The sequence below is a fragment of the Rhagoletis pomonella genome, unplaced genomic scaffold (assembly GCF_013731165.1).
Source record: "Rhagoletis pomonella isolate Grant_MI unplaced genomic scaffold, Rhpom_1.0 Rhpom_scaffold_00006, whole genome shotgun sequence".
NCBI classification, from domain to species: Eukaryota; Metazoa; Arthropoda; class Insecta; order Diptera; family Tephritidae; genus Rhagoletis; species Rhagoletis pomonella.
Window position 1 is genome coordinate 191,604 of NW_023458560.1, and position 13,003 is coordinate 204,606.

Genomic DNA, 13,003 nt, shown 5'->3' on the forward strand with positions numbered 1-13,003 from the left:
AAATTAACCATGAATTCGGCATCATTTCATGAAATCGTGAAGTGCAAGTCCGGCACGTTCCACAAACAGCTGTTTACTAGGGTTATGATGTTTTTAGATTAAAAAGCATGAGTGGCATAAACAGGATTTACAACACTGGAAACTTTACGTGGAATTGTTCAAATATAAAATAAATTCAAATAGATTAAAATGGAAATATATTAATACCAATTTAAATGCAATATGGTTCATTTCCTAGTACCAACAGGTTTTTCAAATTCAAAAGAAGGCCAAAAAAGCCTCAACCCTACTGTTTATTTCCTCGCTAGTGCGTTGCCAGTTTTTCAAAGCTCTTTAGCTATGCATAAACGGGACCACTTTTGAATTCACGAAATGAAGAATTCATGAATTCTGTCGCATAAACGTAGTAACAGTTGCGCTCCAGAACTGGGTATGACTTATGTAGGAACTTCTCATAATCGCTTACGCTTCACGCCTGAGTTGCTTGGAATCTGGTTTTTCTCGTTATTTTATTTTATGTGACTTGAAAATATTTGGCACTATAAGAAATTATTGAAATCGAATTTCATTTGGGTTAACGAAAACGACAACTGTGAAAAAATTTCATCCAATACATTCCAACAAATTGTCAAATAAGCATATTTACATTTTTTGTTGTGTCTATCTGGATTACTGTATACTGTGTGTTTGACAACCGCAATACTGGTCGCAGTGTATTCAACTATTTATCTATCTATTAGTGTCCGACCAAAGTTTCGACCTGGCTTCGGTATTCGGCCTATTTGGCTGATGTTTCATCTTCGGCTTCGGCCTTCGGCCGAAAATGCCGAACAATTAGGCAATTCACAAGGAGTTGTATTTGTCGTGAAGAAACATTTAGGTTGTTCACGCTAGCCTGGTTATCAGGTTATCTGGTTAACAATATTTATTGTGTAGTGTATTTTATTGTTGTAAACTGAATAAAAACTATAACCACATAACCATATAGGCTGGTTATCTGGTTAAAAATAATTTTTCTGTTGTGTATTTTGTCGTTGTACAACAATAAAATACACTACAGAAAAATTATTTTTAACCAGACAACCTGATAACCCGGCAAGCAAGAACAACCACATTATTTTGCGACAGTTGTTAAGATTTTGTTATTGTTTCACATCTTTACATAACACTTCTGAAAATGTAAGAACTCTATATCGACCCCTTTGCGCAAAATTATCGTATGTTACAATAACCAAATTTTACAGGAAAGAGTCCTTTGTATTTTTCTCTGCTTTCGCTATCACTATTAATACGAAAGTTTTGATTTGCTGAGATAATTGAGAAGTATAACTAAACACAAGTTTTTTTTTTTTGTAAGGTCTCTGCGTTGTAGTTTCTTAGGACATACGATAATTTCGCCCACAAGAAAAAATGCATTGTCACATACGATAAAATTTACAGTAAATTTTTGGGGTTGCTTTTGGGATTTAAGCCGTAATATTTGAACAGGTGATGCATTATGGGTTGTAGAACAAAGTTGCGAAAAAAGTGGATTTCGTAAAAAATACGGGTCTATTCTGAACGTTACCGAAGATTTTGTAACCGGAAAATTTTATTACCAAAAAATGTTACCAGTTCTGGTCACCGCGGTTCTATGTACGATGGTTATCCAGTTAAAATATTCAGCAATTCAGCTATGAAGAATTGTGGAATTTCTAGCATTGCATATTTCACGGGGAAATATTTTGTTACCTGTTTATGAGATGGTAACAAAATTTACTGATTATAAGACTACACAGAATGCGAAAAGGGTTTAAAAATTTACAGGAACTTTATTTACCGGTTACAAAATTTTTATTACCAGCGCAGAATAGACCTGTTAAGACTTAAAAATTCTTAAAACTCAGTTATGCAAGACTTAAGACTTGATTTTCGTTGTTGGTGTTTCCGACAGGGTAGGAGTGTGATGTAATGTGGAACGATTTTCCGTCATCCCTTGTCAAATTTGGTTTGGAGACAAACCGGTTTCGGCGTTGTGCCATCTTCAGTGTCACTTTTCGTTCTGAATACTTTCTGTTTGTTTGTCACTATTTATAGCCGTGTTAAATCGTCGATGATTCATAGTTAGGTACGTCTCAGCGGATTATATTCGTTCAACCACTAGTTTCAGTTCTGTGTGTACATCCTCAGGTAGAAATTAGCTTTTCACCTCTTTTTTGATTAATTGTTGCAAATTGTTGTTTTGATTGTTGTTGTTGTTGTTAATTGTTACCTGCGAATCCATGCAATGAATACAATACCTACAAATATGCCTCACATATATAATTTTTTGTATAAATCTAATTCATCTGGCAATCGAAAAACAAATTTTCAATAAAGACAGAAAATAGAATAAAAACAATTACAATTTGATAATGGTAATTTGGCATCCATTTTGGAGTAAAATACCAAATTAAACATTTACAATTTTACGTGTACAAATACAAGTGCTGAGGATCAAAATAAAGAGAACATGTAATAGATGACACGCTGGATAATCGTTTCTAAGTTTCTAGGTAAGTCAAGTCAAGTCTAAGGGCTGGTTTCTCCAACTCAACTTAACTTAGTTTAGCCATTTTTTAGACTTAAGTCAAAAGTTAGCCTACTTTTTACACAGCTTATTCTTGACTAAGTCTAAAAAATTGGCTAACCTAAGTTAAGTTGAGTTGGAGAAACCAGCACAAGTCTTGCATAACCCAGCATTTAATTCGTTAGCGCTGCTTTTCTCTGCCGGCAATGAGGCATAATGGGAAATAACCAATTATCGCAATTACTTCTTTTATGGCAAGCAGACATGCATACAATTTTGATATTTTTTGAAAAATTTTAATTTTTAATATTTTAGGGAATATAAATTTTGAACGTTATTCAAAGCAAGTTTTTGCCTCTTTCTGATTGGCTGAAGCATAAAACTTTCTAATGCTGAATGGCAATGCCTCTAGCCCAATATACAGAGCTGGGTAAATGCAATTACATTACAATTACAATTACATTCCTCAGTAATTGTATTTAGGATTCAATTCCTTTATTTCACGCCAAAGGAATCGATTACTTTCTCAATTCCTTGAAGTAATTTCAAATGGAATTGTTTTTTTCTTTAATTCCATTACAAGGAATTTCATATTGTGATTGGAATAAATTACGTGCTAGTAATGTAATTTTTTTTATTTCAATTCTTTTGAAAGGAATTGAAAATGTAATTTTTTTTTCCAATTCCTTTGAAAGGAATTGAAAATGTAATTGATTTTTTTCGAATTCCATTCCTCAAAGTAATTTAAAAAGTAATCGAAAAATGTATCAAAAAAAATGTTTTTTTACTGTTGAATTGCAATAGCTTTGTTAAATTTCTTGGTTGCGAACTGCCTTGAATAAAGAACTTATACCTAAGTAGTATTACTAATTGGACTTTAAGAAAACTGAATAACTTAAACTGTAGCTGTTCAGTTTATAGGGTAACGGTTAAATTTTCCAGATCCTACCGCGAACGCGCTTCGCGGCAGATGAGACCCATAAATGTCAAAGCAGGCATAACCCGGCCGGACTTTTGCTGCCTTGAGCACTGGTGTTCTCTTGGACTAATCTCTGCGTATCTATAAAAATGCACTGACTTAATTGTGTATATTACGGTGCCCTTAATTCTACCCAAAAGGGCGTACCTTCTGGAGCCTTTGAAGTACTCTTACTGGTATCCTGCGTTACAAATGAGGATAAAGTCCGCTGGAATTACGAGCCCTGTTGGACTGGAGATCCTACCTCCTAAGAGTTTGATAAACAAATGTCATTGCTATGGCTCAAGTTTGATGATAACACGATAACGACGCTAAAATTACAAAAAAATTCTGAGAGACGTAAAGTAAATTTTAAGTACTATGTTACGGATCTGTATAACGTGTTTTTAGATAAAGTCATTTAGTCAAGTTATTTTCATTTTAAGTCTTCATTGCGAATGAAAAAAATGCAAACTTTAACATGGTCATACGGTCATTGACGACATGGCGTATGAGTAACATTATTTCCTGCTAGTATTTCATACAAAAAATTATTGCACTTTCACTTAACCCTTGCAAACTTGTTTATTTATCCATCGATTTTCATCGTTAGTAGTGCTTTAAGCCGCAAAAGCAGCAGATATTGGCTAGTCTATACCAATATATATTTTGAAAGGCGTTTTTTTCTGTTCGCAATGCTCGAGAAAGGCCGTACCGATTTTTTTGAAATTTCGGAATCTACTGCAGACTTTCCAAGGATGGTTATAGGCTAAAAAAAGTTTCGATATAGAAAGGGGGCGTGGCACCTCCCATACAAACCGAATTTTTCAAACTGCATATATTTGTGGTAGAGGACTAGAACTGGGTATGGGGATAAATTTCATACTCATGGAGAAAAATTTGCATGGTTGGAGAATGGGGCGTGGCACCTCCCATATAAACCGAACTTTTCGTATTGCATATCTCTGGAAGTGTTCATGGTAGACTGTAAGCCTTTTTAAAACTCTTTAGTTTGACACCCACATGTCAACATTTCATTTACTTTATCAATTTAACTGAGTTACAATTTCCAAATAGGTGGCAGCCCCTCTCAAAAATATTTCCAACACTTTACTTTGATACCCATATTGTAATATTTTATTTATTTTATAAAAGTCATTTAGTTAAATTTTCAAACAGATGGCAACCCTCCTCAAACATATTTTCGGCAGTAAGCCTTCTTAAAACTCTTTAGTTTGACACCCACATGGCAATATTTCATTTATTTTATCAATTTGACTGAGTTAAAATTTTCAAATAGGTGGCAACCCTCGTCAAAAATACTTCCAACAGTTATCTTTCTTAAACCTCTTTAACTTGATACTCATATTGTAATAATTCATTAATTTTATCAATTGGGTTTAAACATTTTAAAATAGGTGGCAACCCTCCAAATTTTTGCGATATCATTGGTTCTGGTATTATAACGAATAATAAAAAAAATAAATAATAAAAAAAATAATAAAAAAAAAAAATTATTCAAATCGGTTCAGCCGTTCTCGGGTTTTGATGACCGTGACATACGAACACAACATTTTTATATATATCTATTGATATACATAGAAGATGTCCAATGTGTGCTTTCGATTTTAATCTTTGACCACAACAAAAATTCCACATTCTACATTCGTGAATGAGCTTTCAGTTTCTCGATTACTTTTACAATTCCTTTGAGTAATTGAAAAAACTAAAGTGCTCTTGGAATTCCAGGTAATGGAATTAAAAAAAAAACAATACATTTTCAATTCCTTTCAAAGGAATTGGAAAAACAAATTACATTACTAGCACGTAATTTATTCCAATTACATTATGAAATTCCTTGTAATGGAATTGAAAAAAAAAAACAATTACATTTGAAATTACTTCAAGGAATTGAAAAATCAAGTTTTTGTGTTTCAATTTGTTTTGTGCGAATGTCTGCTTCATGATATTAACGCATACGGATTACTTAGAGACTTCAAAATGTTTAGTTCGTATGCAATATTTATCTCCGCGTACGATGAGACCTCATGGGAAATAACTAATTACCGCCTTGGCCTCTTTTTTGGCGGGAAGACATGCATACAATTTTGATATTTTTTGATAATTTTTATTTTTAATATTTTTCAGAATATAAATTTTTTGAACATTGGCGTGTCAAATGAAAGCTTTTGGGTCTTTCTGATTGGCCGGAGCAGAAAGCTTTCTGATACAACTCTGCGCTGAACTGGTTTTCAAACGAGTTAAATGATTTAACTGGTTCAATTTTCCAACAATTGCATGCGATTTAACTTGTTTATGAACATGTTTTGTTCATTTAACTGGTTTAAGCCCATTTAACATGTTTAGCTCGTCAATTTGAACGGAGTCTAAGTCTTCCATACAAAATAAGCTAAGAGCTTAAATTTCTTGTCAAATAAAACACGCCTACTATTGAAGTAAATTAGCGATATGTATAATAACGGTGACCATCCGTAATGTATTATACGGGAAAGTCATTTTTTTGACCCATTGTCCCGGTAATTTATTAATTTTATACGGGATGCCAAATGTTCTGTATATCTTTTAATTTCCTGTATTTTTCCCGTATCGGTGTTCCGACGCCTTAACAGCTCATTAAAATGGCATTCCTATGAACGAGTTTTAAGTGATGTTGGTTGATGATCGTAATTTTCTTTTCTTTATAATGCCACTAGGCATTAAATGGCAAAAATGACAAATGACAAAGTGGGGCATTAAAAAATATTCGTGTCATTACGTTAAAAAAATTTTCTTTAAGTTCATTTCCACATGGCATTTTTTTAAATGGCATATATTTTCTGTCATTTCAATGCCTAGTGGAAATTCGGCATTATTATTTTCTAATCTGAATGCCTGTGATTCGAATCGAGGAATACATACACTGGCCAAAATAGTAATTAGGAATCGACATTTTAGCAAATTTTGGCTATTCTTCCTTAGTTTATTTAATGCTTATTATTTATTTTATGAAAGTAAAGCTCTTTTCCTAACAAAAACCATATAATACCAAATTTCCAACTTTGTGCAAAAAACTATAAAAATTAATTCTGCAATGTTTCGCCAAAATTTCAAACTCTTTAATTAGAATCATTAGAAAAAAATTTGTTTTACAGTTTTGTAACTCATTAAAATTGAGTATAGTAAAGTGCGAGTGAAAGTGCTGCTCATTTGTTTCTCTTTCAAAAACAATGGTCGAACATACTTTGTATGAAAAAAATGCGTAACACCGTCAAAAAAAAAAAATGCCAAAAATTAGTGGTAAGCCTTACCGACTTAAAATTGCACTAAATTATACTAAAATTTAACGAGTTTTTTAAACAAATTTTACAGGGTAAAAATGTCGAGAAAATTATCCTACAAATTTGCGGTGTTACTATAAGGTGGCCGCTGTGGTGTAGTGGTAAGCAGTGCGCGCTTCCACACCGCAGCGTCTGGGTTCAAAGCAACATCAAAAAAGAATAAAAAATTTTGAAAAAAGGTTTTTTCTTAACCGCGGTCTCCCCTCAAGAGGCATTGGCAAATCTCCGAGTGTACTTCTGCCATGAAAAACCGCTTCTCATAAAAATACAATCGCCGTTCGGAGTCGGTATAAAACTGTAGGTTGTTGTTGTTGTAGCAGCATACAAATTCCCCAAAGACTTTTTGGGGAGTGTTGCTGGAGTGACAGTCCTTGGCCAGATATAAATCAGGGTCGTTCCGGTTACGTAGACCCGACTGTCGTGGGAACGATAAAACTGTAGGGCACTCCCCTTTGTGTGACCACATCAAGGCGCACGTCACAAATCGGAGGAGAAGCTCGGCCAAACACTAACATATGTGTAAGCGCCAATCTATTATTATTATTATTACTATGAGGATACTGTTTCAGGGAAAACTGTGTGGAAAAAATTTAAACACTTTTTTGTCCCTATTCGGCTCTCATAAATATGGTCACCATATGTACAATGGAAGCTTTAAAGTACCTTAAAACTAACCGATATTAATACAGATTTTTACAATTTAGAAAGAAGTGTTTAGAAAAGGCAGTGTTAAAAGTAAACTTTACTAATCAAAGTAAATATATATTTTGTCTAGTTTTTTTACGTCTGGGTTACAAAAACTTCGTGACACACTCCCCGAACGGTTTGGTGAATACACATAAAGCTTGTACAAGCGAACACTATTAATGCAGATTTGAAGTGTTCGCCAAACCGTTCGCTTCGTCAAATGGGCTGAGTTCCAAGTTGGTATATTGCAAAGCATCAGCCTTTTTCATTTCTAAACTATAACTGATGGAAATGACCAATTTGCGCAACTAAGTTCCAATTTGGCATTTGAACATGGTTGCGCATATTGAATATTTCCATCAGTTATAGTTTAGAAATAAAGGAGGCTGATGCTTTGCAATATACCAACTTGGAACTCAGCTTCAGAATACCAGCTTAAATCTATTCCCTTCCCTTTGTTATGGTATACTGGATACCTATTCAAACCAATCAAAAATAAGCAGGTTTTTGTTGTTTTACGATAAGCCGCATGAAAAACGATCAATACCAAGTATTTTCGGTAGTAGTGCACTTTAGCGAAAGCAGGTAAAAATGGACGGAAAAAGTTCGAGTGGTATCAATCGAGGCGTCTTAACATTTTTAATTCATTAAAGAGTTATTTGCAAAAAACACTTGTACTTTCCGCACTATGTTTTGATGAATTTCACGCAAATGAATGGAATAAATGAACTCAATTTAATACGTATTTATTAGTTTTTATACATTTGTGATGTTTTAAGTGTACTTTTTCGCGAAATTCTGTACTTAATAGCAATATTCCGATGGTGAAAATCCGCACAACAATCTTGTGTAGTTAATATAAATGGTGCTGCAACTCTATTAATACAGTTTGTATTTCAACTTTAAAAACACCCAAATAATGCACAAGAAATATACTTTTGTGAAAAGGGGATTTCTGTTCCTTTTCTTCGCACGCAGAAAGGAGAATTCTACGTAGTGAGGGTTATAATCTCTAAGCGCGGCCGAAGGCCGCCTACGCAGAAAGGTGTTCTCTGCAAAAGGTGTTCTGCCCCTTTTCTTTGGCAACACAGAAAGGAGAATTCTACGTTGTGAGGGTTATAATCTCTAAGCGCGGCCGAAGGCCGCCTACGCAAAAGGAGTTGGATGCACGAAAACTTTTTTAATAGAGTGGCAGCAGCAATTTAGTTCCATTTTATTTTTAATAGAGTGGCAACACTAGTTTTCCTGTTATTTATATTTCCCGTTATTTATATTAACTACGCAAGATTGTTGTGCGGATTTTCACCATCGGAATATTGCTATTAAATACAGAATTTCGCGAAAGTGTACACTTAAAACATCACAAATGTATAAAAACTAATGAATATGTGTTCAGTTGAGTTCATTTACTCCATTTATTTGCGTCAAATTCATCATAACATAGTGCGAAAAGTGCAAGTGTTTTTTGCGAACAACTCTTTAATGAATTAAAAATGAGAATTTCCACTCTCAGATTATTGTTGTTCGCATTAAAACGCTTCGATTGATACCCCTCTTGAATTTTTTTCATCAATTTTGGCCTACTTCCGCTAAAGTACACTTTTACCGTATTTTCTTACATTTTACACTTTTCTTTAGAATTCTGCAAAATTAAAGCAAAGCTCTTCTCATTTCTACAAGTAAAGAAAAAAACGAAAACTGCATCTGCAACCGCATCAAAGCATGATTGTACCTATTGTAAAATACTGCAAACGTCGGAAAACGGTACAACTGTACCTACTTTGTCAGCCCTGTTTCAAAGCTTATATCATTTTCCCGCATAAATACAACCCTGCCTTCTGCTGCCTGCTCGCTCACAAACTCGCTTGTTCGTTGCTTCCCCAATTCGATTGCTTCGCAGCCGAAGATTTACCCACTCACACACTAATGTAAGCACTTAATACCTGATACATATTTACAATTACCAGAATGACACGATGATGTTAATAAGTCGTATTCTCAGTACATTTTAATTTTCTTACATCTATGTATATGCATACATATGTACTTGTGTAAATAATTTTGATTATTTATGCGCTTCACTTAAAAAGAATTGTAATAATCTCACATTCCATGTTGAATACGGTCACTTAATTTTGAAAATTCCTTTTCTCATACCCAAATGTTGCACTTTACACTATATATGTATTCGCATTAGAATTAGCAAACATATTGTCTTCTCATGTATTTTTTCACCAAATATTTTATACATGTACATATGTATGTACATAAAATGTTAATATGTAAAATGAATTTGGCAAATTCTAACATATTCTTTTGGAACTTTACACTTTTTTAAATATGTTTCTTAATGGGACGCCATTGAAGAACAATTTTTGAATTAACTTGATATAGAGGGGAAGAACTTTAGCAGCAAGCTAAAACAAGGAAGAAAAAATTTGAATAGAACGAAATACGTCGGCGGAGGTGAGACGACGAGCTAAGGTGCGTAGACTGAACTCAACTGAACCGAATGAGGTGGAGAGAAGTGAAGAGAACTCATTGCTATTGCTGCCATTACCGCTGCTGCCGCCACCACCACAGTCAGCGCTGCTGCTCTGAGACGGAGATGAGAACGTAGAAGTGGCAAATATATGTATAAGAATGATTGACGCTCAATTTAGTGCACTCACACTAATCGGCGGCTGCGCCGCCGCGCGCCTTACAAACAAATGTGTTTACATAGATTCTTACTAGCACAGGGCAGGAGGTACTTACTATCCAACATACAGTGGTGTGTTTCTTATTGGGAAAGGTAGTGGAAATATATTACAGGCCAACTAAATATTCACGCATGCCGGCAATTATACAAAAAAAAAATGTCTCATGATCATACAACGTGAATGGGATCTCCGAAATTTAACGACGTACGTAAAAATTACTTTTTAAATCTCTCGTCCGTTCTAAACTAGAATATGCTGTCCGTATCCGGAGACCATACCACAATTGCCATATTGAAAGGATTGAGCGGGTACAAAAAGCCTTCATAAGTTTTGGCCTCCGTTCACTTCAGTTTACTGATCCGATTCTATCTTACACTGCCATATGTCAGTTAATCGATCTTGACACTGCATTATTTTCGTGTATTACGATGTCATCATTACTAACCATGGGATATTTTATATTATCTATCGTTCTTAAATAAATAAAAAAAAAATTTAACAAACTTAGAGCTATATAAAAAAAATTAGATTAAATGAGTTAACCAGCCCTATTCTGCATTTCGACTCGAATCGAAATTTTTTCGGTTTGGAAACTTTGGTATTCTGCGTTCCGTTTCGTTTCGATCAATCTTCGAAATTTACGATTATACCTACCTACTCTACATTTCGATCGTAGTTCCGTTTTTCTAAGTTGCAAATTTGTTGACAGAGAACGGGGCTTATACTTCTAAATATATATCATCAGAAAATAATGAAAATTCGCTTCAGATAATACGTTCTTTAAAATACATTTATGCAAGTTTTATGTACAGTATGTAATAAATAAATAAACTTTTTAAAGTTTCATAAACTGCATTTTATTTACATAAAATTTGCAAAGAACTCAAACATTTTCAACCGGCTTCAAAAAAGGGGAGGTTATCAATTCTTCGGAGTATTTTTTCTTCTTTTATATATGCCACCACATAACTTTGGACCGCGTGAACCGATTATAATAATTCTTTTTTTTTACCGGAAAAATGGTACCTTAAGGGTAGTTCCGTAATTTGGTTTATATCCGATCATTGAATCATGAAAAAATTAACGGTACTCCTAAATTTGTATATGAGAATCGATGTCGGTTTTGCATTTTTCTTAAAAATTACTTGTTTAATAAAAAGTTCTATAAACACAAGATGCACTCAACTTTCAAAAGTAGTACAAAATTTTACAACAGAATTTTAATATAAATAAATTAAATAATTCCATGAAATTTTTACACTTTTCGTCGATTTCTTAAACTTAACTGAACTTGTATTTTAATCATGTAGCTCATTTAGGTGCAACGAATTCTAAGCTAGCAAATTAAATCTTCGAATGCTTAATAAGTACATATCAGTCGTTAACTTTTTTAGGCTGTAAAGTGTAAAAAGCAACAGTAAGTGAGTATGCATTGCATATTTTTAGGACAATGTTTTCATTCGCAGGTAAACTTTAAAGAGCTCTCAAGAAAAACGAAAAATTCTTACAAAATGACGCACAAGAAATGGAAAAGAAATTTTCTTCTATCAAAATTTCTTAAATCAGTTTGCAGCTCTCAAGAAAAAAATGCTCTTTTATTTATTTCTCCAAGAAAATTAGCTTTTTCAAGCAACAGAAATAATAAGAAATATTTCTTGTGGTTTTCTTGAGAGCTGGATTCTAAGCTTTAAGATACAGTTTGTAATTGAGGTTATGAGCTTTGGGGGAGGGGGTTTGAACCCCAAAACCCACCCCTTGTGTGCGCTAATGCTAAGTGCTAATATTTACTCATCTTTAAACAGTTTGTGTGTAGTTTTTCTCTACGTGACAAATTTGTCATGTAAAAGTAAACAGACAGTGTTTATTTTTGCAGACACTAGGAGAAGAAACTGGTTACCTCTTTATATGCGTAAACTTAAACAATTTGTTAGAGGAAATTTTAAACATTTTTTATGTGTAAACTGTGAAATTGTGAACAATAAATTTTTAGAACTCAAAAAACAAATTTGAAATTTGTTCTACGAAACACATATGATAAGTAAAAGTAAGCAAGCAGTTTTTAATTTAATTAACACGGTGTGTAAATTTGCAGTCATTAAGAGAGGAAACTGGTTACCTATCTTAATATGCGGGAATTTAAACAAAATTTTTTTAGAGTGCAGAGCAATACGAAAAATTTGCTGAAATAACCAAAAGGTATATTGCGCGGGGTTTTCAAAGTGGAAGTCCAAGCATTTTTTTCATTATCTATAAATAAGACTGTGAAATGCACTGATACAATTTATTCTTTTGCGCCTAAAAGCACGCAACATAGAAAAGTAACGGATGCAATGAGTAATCAACCAAAGCTGGCAGTATGAGAGGCCAGTGTTGGGAAATGAAATTTTTCATTCAATGCGAAATCTATACGAAAACTGTACTCTTCGACTATAAGTTGTATCAACTTTTTAATTTGCTCATATATTTGCTTAGTACATTCCCTTCAAGACCAATGATTCATGAGTATTCATGAGAAAGTTTTCTTGTTTATGTACACACATTTACGTATTTTACACTTTTATAAATTGATTCCACGTACACATGTACTTCATTTAACATAAATATGTATACACATATTTTCAAGTAAACTTCTTAACAGAAAGTATTTTTAAGTTATTATTAATGGACAAAAGAAACATCTTTTTGGATTCGGTAAAAAATTTTGACATTTTAATAGCATTTCAAGTGCTTACCAAAACTTTACGACACTCACATGTTGACCAGATTTGAC

The 13,003-nt window shown here is 33.5% G+C and overlaps 2 protein-coding genes across 15 annotated transcripts in view; one reads left to right on the plus strand and one right to left on the minus strand.

Moving 5' to 3' along the window:
- Positions 1-13,003, minus strand: part of LOC118740293 (AT-rich binding protein-like) — a 120,357-nt gene that overhangs the window by 48,647 nt on the left and 58,707 nt on the right. For 2 of the 14 annotated variants that reach the window (XM_036471769.1, XM_036471766.1), the window contains exon 1: positions 9,860-10,759. The exons of 8 other annotated variants lie outside the window; for them this stretch is intronic. The gene's annotated coding sequence lies outside the window, so the exon portion shown is untranslated. Of the gene's footprint in view, positions 1-9,263; positions 10,760-13,003 lie in introns of those variants that run through there. 4 more of the 14 variants (XM_036471761.1, XM_036471756.1, XM_036471758.1 and 1 more) reach the window with 4 other exon arrangements.
- LOC118740295 overlaps positions 1-13,003 on the plus strand; it is an 86,116-nt gene that overhangs the window by 4,804 nt on the left and 68,309 nt on the right. The window lies entirely within an intron of this gene.